The sequence below is a fragment of the Myodes glareolus genome, chromosome 19 (assembly GCF_982192425.1).
Source record: "Myodes glareolus chromosome 19, mMyoGla1.1, whole genome shotgun sequence".
Taxonomy (NCBI): Eukaryota; Metazoa; Chordata; class Mammalia; order Rodentia; family Cricetidae; genus Myodes; species Myodes glareolus.
In genome coordinates this window covers 2173265-2180726 of record NC_142044.1, presented here as the reverse complement: position 1 = coordinate 2180726, position 7462 = coordinate 2173265, and the positions used below count along the sequence as shown (strand labels likewise).

The following is a 7462-nucleotide window of genomic DNA, read 5'->3' as shown; positions in this document are numbered from 1 at the left end:
TTTGTGTAAGAAGAAAGTGCTGAGTAGGAACAGCTTATAGTCTTCGGGGTTGTTGGAAAGGTGTAGCGGGGAGGTTCTAAGAAGGAACCGTGTGTACAAAGACCTTGTGTGATGACGAATCTCGGTTGTTACTTGACACACCTGGGAGGAGGGACACTCAGCTGAGGAACTGGCTCCATCAGATCGGCCTCTGGGTGTCTCTGTGGAGTATTTTCTTGATTGGTGATGGATATGGATGCCTTACCCTCTGTGGGTGGCACCATCCTTAGGCAAGTGCGCCTGGGTTGGAAAGGTGGTTGAAGGTGAGCTTGGGAGAGAGCCAGCGAGCAGTGTTCCTTGGTGATCCCTGCTTCAGCTCTTGCTTCCAGGCTCCTGCCTGCCTCACCTCAGTGATGGACTGTGGCCTGGAGGGTAAGGTGTGATCAACCCTTTCCTCTTTGAGCTACTTTTGGTTGCAGGCACTGGAGGAAGAACAATGGGTTGCAATACTCCAGATGTCTGAGCACCAGAGCGTGGGTACTCAGCTTGGTGATGCAGGAAAGCAATAGAACCTTTAAGAGGTAGTTGTGTTTGGAGATCTTCACGTCATCAAGTAACGCACATTCCACTTCACACTCCATAATAGTGGGGCCCAGGCCCAGGCCCAGGCCCAGGCTCAGCCTGGATAGTCATGGCCCAAAGTCGACAGAACTGTGGGTAAACATTGTGAGTAAGCCTTTTCTCTCTCTAAAGTAATTCATCGAATCTGTGTCCCGGGAATGGAAAGCTGACACAAGGCCGAGGAAAGAGAGTGCACTGATGGAGAGCAGCAGGCAGGCCTGGAGTGGTCAACAGCAACCAGACCACGAGGACCTAGTAAACGCTCATTCTGAGGGCCATATCGTCTCCAGCTGGTTTCCCAGGCCAGCCTCAGAGTTCCTGCGTTAAAGTCATCTTCCTCCATCTGCATCAAGCACCACTGCACCCATCTCTGACTAATAATTTTAAACTGGGGGTTTATCATGGTCAGATTCATATCTTAGAAAGACTGAATTTGGCACTTTTGAGATGTTAAAAAAAAGGCTGGTACCCTTGAGACAAGTCGGGGGTCAACTTCAGTCATGCCAGCAGCAGTCCATGGTGACCTGAACCGTCGGACTGTCAGAGTGAAGATGAAGATAGAGACACAGTGATGACCTCTGTAGGAGGACTTTATGTTTGGCTGAGTGGGGGCAGAGTAAGAATGAGGCGGGAAGGGTGCCAGCTCTGACCTGAATGGAGAGACTCCCTAATGGGAGAATTATCACTTTGTGATTCAGGTCTGTAGTACAGACATTTTTGGGATGTGAGGTGCATACACCTAAGACTCACACTGCACCAGCCACCACCTATCCCAGTGTTTACCCAGCATGATGCCAGCATGCGTTTGTGCTTGCTTGTTTGCGGAGGTCTTTTGTCATGCAGGGACCAGAAGCCTGTGGTCTGGATAGCTTCAGAGTCTAGCAAAGGGTCAGAGATGCTTTCCTAGAATTATCCAGATTATTGCCTATGTTCACCTCGATGACTTGAGTTCAATCCTCAGCCACTTGCAATAGGAAAATTTTTACCTTTATGCATTTTCTCTTCCCTCGGATCCCATTTTTCACCTCTTTGTCATAGTGCGAGGAGCTGACAGTTGGAAGTCTCTTAAGAGCATGACAAACTGAACTGAGTTAGCCTTTTATTGCTATTTATTCTAAGCGCTGTGTAACACACACACAAACATGCACATACACACAGCTCACACACACACAAAGTGTAAGAGTAAAGTTGAGGATGGAGGTAGCTGTAGTTCTAGCTAGTAGGGAGGCTGAGGCAGGAGAATCGAAGTCCAGAAATTCAAAGCCAGCCTGGGCATCATAGTAGAACTTTGTGTAAAACCCAAAAAGTTTACTTATCTTAAAATTAAAAAACAAAACAAAACAAAACTCCAGGTGCCTTCCATTGTCAGGCCGCTGTATATATATTAAAAGTGTTGTAGCCCATGCATTTTGATGTGAACCATCCTGAATGTTTTTAATAATCAATTAGTTATGTGTTAAGGGTCTTATAAATTATGTTGCAATGAAGGTCGATTGGCCCTGCCCATAAAGAGCATTTGAAACACATATGACAAAGCAGTGAGTTTTCAAAAAAATGTACACCTAGTCTGCCTTAAACACTTTTTAAAAGCTTCTTCCAGGGAAGTTCTTTAAGGAAATATGTCTCTGCTTCTGTTGGGGCTGCCAGCCCTCCAGCCAATGCAACAGTTGCCCCTGCTGCTCTGAGCTGCAAAACACCCCTCCCATGGTTGTGATTGCTGCCCCAGTGCTGACAAAATCATCCACTGGAGTTCCTAACTTGCATTCTCAGTCCCTATTATACCAAGCCCTGGTTTCAATTCCCAGCACCACAAATAATAAACAGTTACCGTGAAAACATTAGGCAAAGCACTTGGGAGCTGGGCACTAATCCAAGACTCCAAGCTTAGTGGTGAATCTCCCATGTCTTCTGCTGGGATTTCCGTGGAGTGGTGGTTTTCACTACAGTCTCAGAATCCAGATTAAGTGTAGATTTTTACTATTAGCATTGCCAAGAGTATCTATAAAAACAACCAGGAAGTTGAATTCGCGCTTGTATAACAATGTACAAGCCTCAAACTCTGAGCTTTCAACAGACCCCTTTGAAGGAAAGGGGCTGGTGAATCCAGGACACACCCTCTGTTTCAAAGGAGTCCGTCAGTTATTAGCACTGACAGCCACAGTCAAGGCCAAGACAATAAAACAGAACCGTTCTTCAATTCAAGGACAAGCACAATGTCAGGTTTAGCGGTATTTTAGAAGATGTATCTCTACCAAAATAGTGGCTTATCTGTGCATATGTTTTCAGCTAATGGATAGTTGTGAACCATAGTCTAAAGAGTTGCATGGCCCTGGAATGAAAAGAAAACCAAATTTGTTTTCTGGTTGTTTTCTTTTTCTTATTCCTCAAGGGCCTCCAGTCGCTGAGTTCTGTGATGGAGAGTGAAGGAGGCGGGCTGTGAATTTGAAAATCCAGTGGAAAGTGCGGTTTACATGGCCCCCAGGGCATAGTGAAAGTCATTCATATGCCAAGATCAGTTTTGATGCCTGATGGCCTTATAACTGGAGCACAGGGTTTGGCGGTGTGCTCCAGTTATACGAGCACACCTCGAGTCTCTCTTCCTTGCTGTTGCATGGACAAGGTAGACAGAGAATTAATATGATACCAATTTATCACTAGGCACTGTTAACTAAAGCCTGAAGTGACGATTAGACTGGCTGGTTCTCACTACCAGCTTGCCTTTGACTACAAACACACTGGGAGGGAAGAACTCCTGGGTTGAGGATTTGAGAAGAGCAATCACACCTGTGTGAGACGTATGTGTGTGCACACACATGTATACAATGCCGAAGGAGGCCAGAAGAGGATTCCCTGGAACTGGAGTTGCAGAAGATTGAGCTACCCGCTGAGGATGCTGGGAACTGGGCTTCAGTCCTCTACAAGAGCAGCCGTCCTCTTGGCCAGCGAGCCTTCTCGCCAGTCCCACGGGTGGGGAACACTGGAGTTTGAGCATTGCTCCCAGCATCTCAGAAGTTCTTAAAGTGTGATCGAGGGACCAGTAGCATGGGCATCCCTGGGAATGTGCAAGCAATGACTATTCTTGGACCATCACCGTGCCTACTGAATCAGAGACTGTGGGTGTGGGTCCCAGGCTGTGTTTCAGCGGGCAGCTCAGGCGATTCTGACACGTGCTAATGGTCAATGCCCACTCATCTAGTCGAAGGGCAATGTATAACAGCGAGGGCAAACAGCATTAGATCCCTCCTTACACCAACCAGGAACAGTCTGCTCCTGAGTCTTTATCTTTGAAAACAAGCCCAAGGGCGCTAGTGATAAGATGAGCTTTGAAATGAGTTACATCAATTCTGCCTGTCAAAAGGTTGTCACAGTTGAACATTTTTACTTAAAAACAAAGCAACAACAACAAAAACCAGCTCTAAAGTATAGCCTCTAAAGTATAGCCCCAGGATTGAGCAAAGAGAATTCTGGGAAATGTAGTTTACTTATTATAGGACTCCCTTGCCAAGGAGTGGAGGAGATTGGGGTTCTGGGAACTGTCTCTCAGGAGAGATACGAAGCTTCCCAGGGCACCCCAGACTTGGCCGAAGGCAAGCCATTTCTCCTGCTGCTGGCAATGACTCTCGGGTAAGAGCCCACTGCGTTTTATCTTTGCATGTTTGTTTGTTCTGCTTGTTGAACACTGATTTTCACGGTGTCTTGTTCTGTAACTCAAACCTGGCTTTATAATTAGGTCTGGAAGGACTGATTCCCAGGCAATTCCCGTATGAAACTGGGAAAGACAGTTGCCTTTGTGTTGGCTTGTCTTGATGCAATTTATTGGAAAGGGCTTCAAGGTTGTTGTTTCAAGTTATATTGGGCAGGCCTCCCTGAGTGTGTGACCGGGACAGAGAGGTCTCGGTTCTGCTCTTGGGAACTTCTGATGGAAGCTTGGAAGATGCCACCACACTCTTGCCTTTTGTCTTTGGGAAGTAAACTCTGAGTTAGTTAGTGTGTTTAAGTCTGCCGGTATCAAAGGTTTAACTGGCTAAATAACAGAGGTCAGGGGGGCTGCCTAGCAGGACCCAACGGAAAACCATCACTGCTTTCCTAACTCAAAGTTTCCACTTTCAGATTTCATCCAACAGAGACGGGAAACTTTCTGGTTAATACATACCACAGGTAAATATTGGGGTTTGTGCCTAGCTTCTCAGTGGAGGCCATTTGCAAGTTTCCCTTTTCCTTCCCTTCCTTTCTTCCTTCCTTCCTTCCTTCCTTCCTTCCTTCCTTCCTTCCTTCTTTTGCTTTAACATCTGGGTGTGGCAGGACACCTGATTGAGCCAGGGAGATAGGGAGATACAGGCCCAGTTTGTATCTCTCTCTCTGGCACTTTGCTTAATTTAGATGGTTTGTTCTTTGACTTCTGATCCTCTTTGGAGGAAAGACTCTGTAGTTCTACCAAGCGTGAGAACTGCTAATTTGACTAGAGGTCTGCAGCCTCACTGGGACCCTGGAAATCAAGTTAATTCTCCTGTCAGTCCACAGAGCAAACCTGAAACCCTGAGACACTGAGGGCCGGGCTTCTATGAGGTTTTGTGCTGCTGCTCAGCCTTCAAGTGCTCCTCTGAGGCCTTAGTCAACCATCCCTCTAATTGTTCCTCAGCTCTGCCCTCTTAAAAATTTCCCATGATTCCCCAAATGCCTGGCATCTAGTCAGACTGCCAAGCACCTGCCTCAAAGACAGAAGGCCAGTGGCAGCATGGGTCCTTCCTCTCCAGCTGTGCAGCCTTGTGGTCATTTGTCCAAGTGGATATGAGCTTCTTGGTGCCCTTGTGCAGAGGGAGTCATCTCTGCAGACTGTTCCTGGCTCTGAACCAGGGAAACAGCTATAAACAGTATCTTGAACTCATTTGTCATACAGTTTCTTTTCTTTCTCCAGTGTAAAGATCAATGTCCTGTCATTGAGCTCCACCCTCCGATCCCCCACCCCCACCCCTCAGTCTCTTCTAGTTACTTGGCTTCTGTGATCACATACTGGTATGAACGCATTCTTTTAAATCCACACCTTTTTTATTTGATCCTTTATGAGGGTCTTCAGAAAAAAGCGAAGGCATGCATGTGCACTGAATCAGTTGTTTTACTAAAAATTGTGTGTACTTTTTGTTTGTTTGTTTGTTTGTTTTTGAATCAGGGTTTCTCTAGCCCTGGCTGTCCTGGAACTCACAGAGATCCACCTGCCTCCTCCTCTCGAGTGTTGGAATTAAAGATGTGTATCCCACCACCCAGTTACTATTTCTTTTAAGAATTTTATTTTAAAGTCATTATGCATTTATCGGAAGTTGCAAAAGTAGAGAGATTTCCCAGAAGCCTCAGGCGATTTCCCCTGAGGTAAATTCTTCCTTTGTTGCACTTAGTATACACCAATTCAGGAGACTGATGAGAGTGTATTTCACGAGCAGAGTCAGATGTCGGAGGGCTTTGTGTGTGTGTGTGGGGTAATGTTCTGTGCAGTCTGAGCAGATGTGGATTCTCGGAACCACCAGTTAGGACACTGAACTCTTTTGTCCTTCTGTGTCATCGTCAGGGCTGTCCCTCCCCTCCCATGCAACTTCCAGAACTCCTGATCCACTCTCCAACACTGTCATTTCGTCATTTTTGAGACCTTTACAAACAGAATCACATAATATGCAAATATTTGACAAGGCCTTTGATTTTCCCCTCGCGACACAATTCCTTCCAGGCCCACCTGTGTTGTTTTCTGTCTAAGTAGTTTGTTCTTCTGGGTGGCTGAGTGGTGTCCCATGGTCTTTGGTACTGTGCAAACCCTTGTTTAACTTTAACCCTTTCTCCTAAGGAGGACCATTTGAACGGCTTCCAGTCTGCGGGAGTTATAGGTACGCACTTTGAATTTCTGAGGGATAAAAACATAAACAGAAAAAACAAGACAGTGCAAATGTTGAGAATGGTACTAATGTGTGTGTGTGTGTGGGCATGTGAGTGTATGTGTGTGTCTGTGTATGTATGTGTGTGTGCTTATGTATGTATCTGTGTGTATATGTGAGTATACTTGTGTGTGAGCGGGCAAAAGCATTGGGGGTTGAACCTATGATCTCATGCATATTAAACATCCGCTTTCCCAGACACTGTTTTTTTTCTTCACCAGAGAGGGAAAACTTGGCTTCAGCATTACTGGTCACTGGTAAAGTCTTGCTTGCAGCCACCTTTGCTTACCTTTCAACATGATCCATGACCTGCAATCAGAGCACATGTGTGCAGTAAGGCGGCAGGTCTGGTCTTGGTTCAGCTAATTAGTGATTTCACAGTAAGAATAGACTGGTGTGTGACACGACCTTTGTTAAAGGCCTGAGGCTTCTCCACAAAGTGTAGCCATCCACGCTGGCATTTATAGGCGATTTGCCTACCATGTGATCTACTGTTAGCGCGTTAAATTGTTTGAGATTTATTTAGTGTCTTTTACAAAGCCATGCCTAACCACACAAGATACTTTATCATAGAGTTGAGTTTTAGGCAGCAGTAACTCTCTTAACAGGTGTTCCAAATATTGTGAAGGATTTTGTTTTGTTTCAAAATTCTTACTTTTTTTAAAAAAATCTTTTTATTCATTTTACATAAGAACCACAGTTCTCCCTTCCTCCCTCCTCCCACTCCCCCTATCTCTCTCCCCTCCAACAAAACTCTCACTTTTTACAAGGTCTATGTAAGTCTAGCTAACCTGGATAGCATGGTGTAGACCAGGCTGGCCTCAAATTCACAGAGATTGTATCCTCCCTCCCCTGCAAGTGCGGAAATTAGAGGTGTTGCCACTGCCTGACTCACAAAATTATTTGAAAAGGCTTGGTTTATTCACCTGCTTAATTCACAAACA

The 7462-nt window shown here is 45.6% G+C and overlaps 1 long non-coding RNA gene across 1 annotated transcript; it reads left to right on the top strand.

Moving 5' to 3' along the window:
• The first annotated feature begins 4017 nt into the window (after window positions 1-4017).
• LOC148118880 (uncharacterized) lies at window positions 4018-4759 on the top strand. Its single transcript, XR_015735563.1, has 2 exons — window positions 4018-4224; window positions 4711-4759. It is a non-coding gene; the product is annotated as an uncharacterized LOC148118880 (long non-coding RNA).
• Window positions 4760-7462: the final 2703 nt, after the last annotated feature.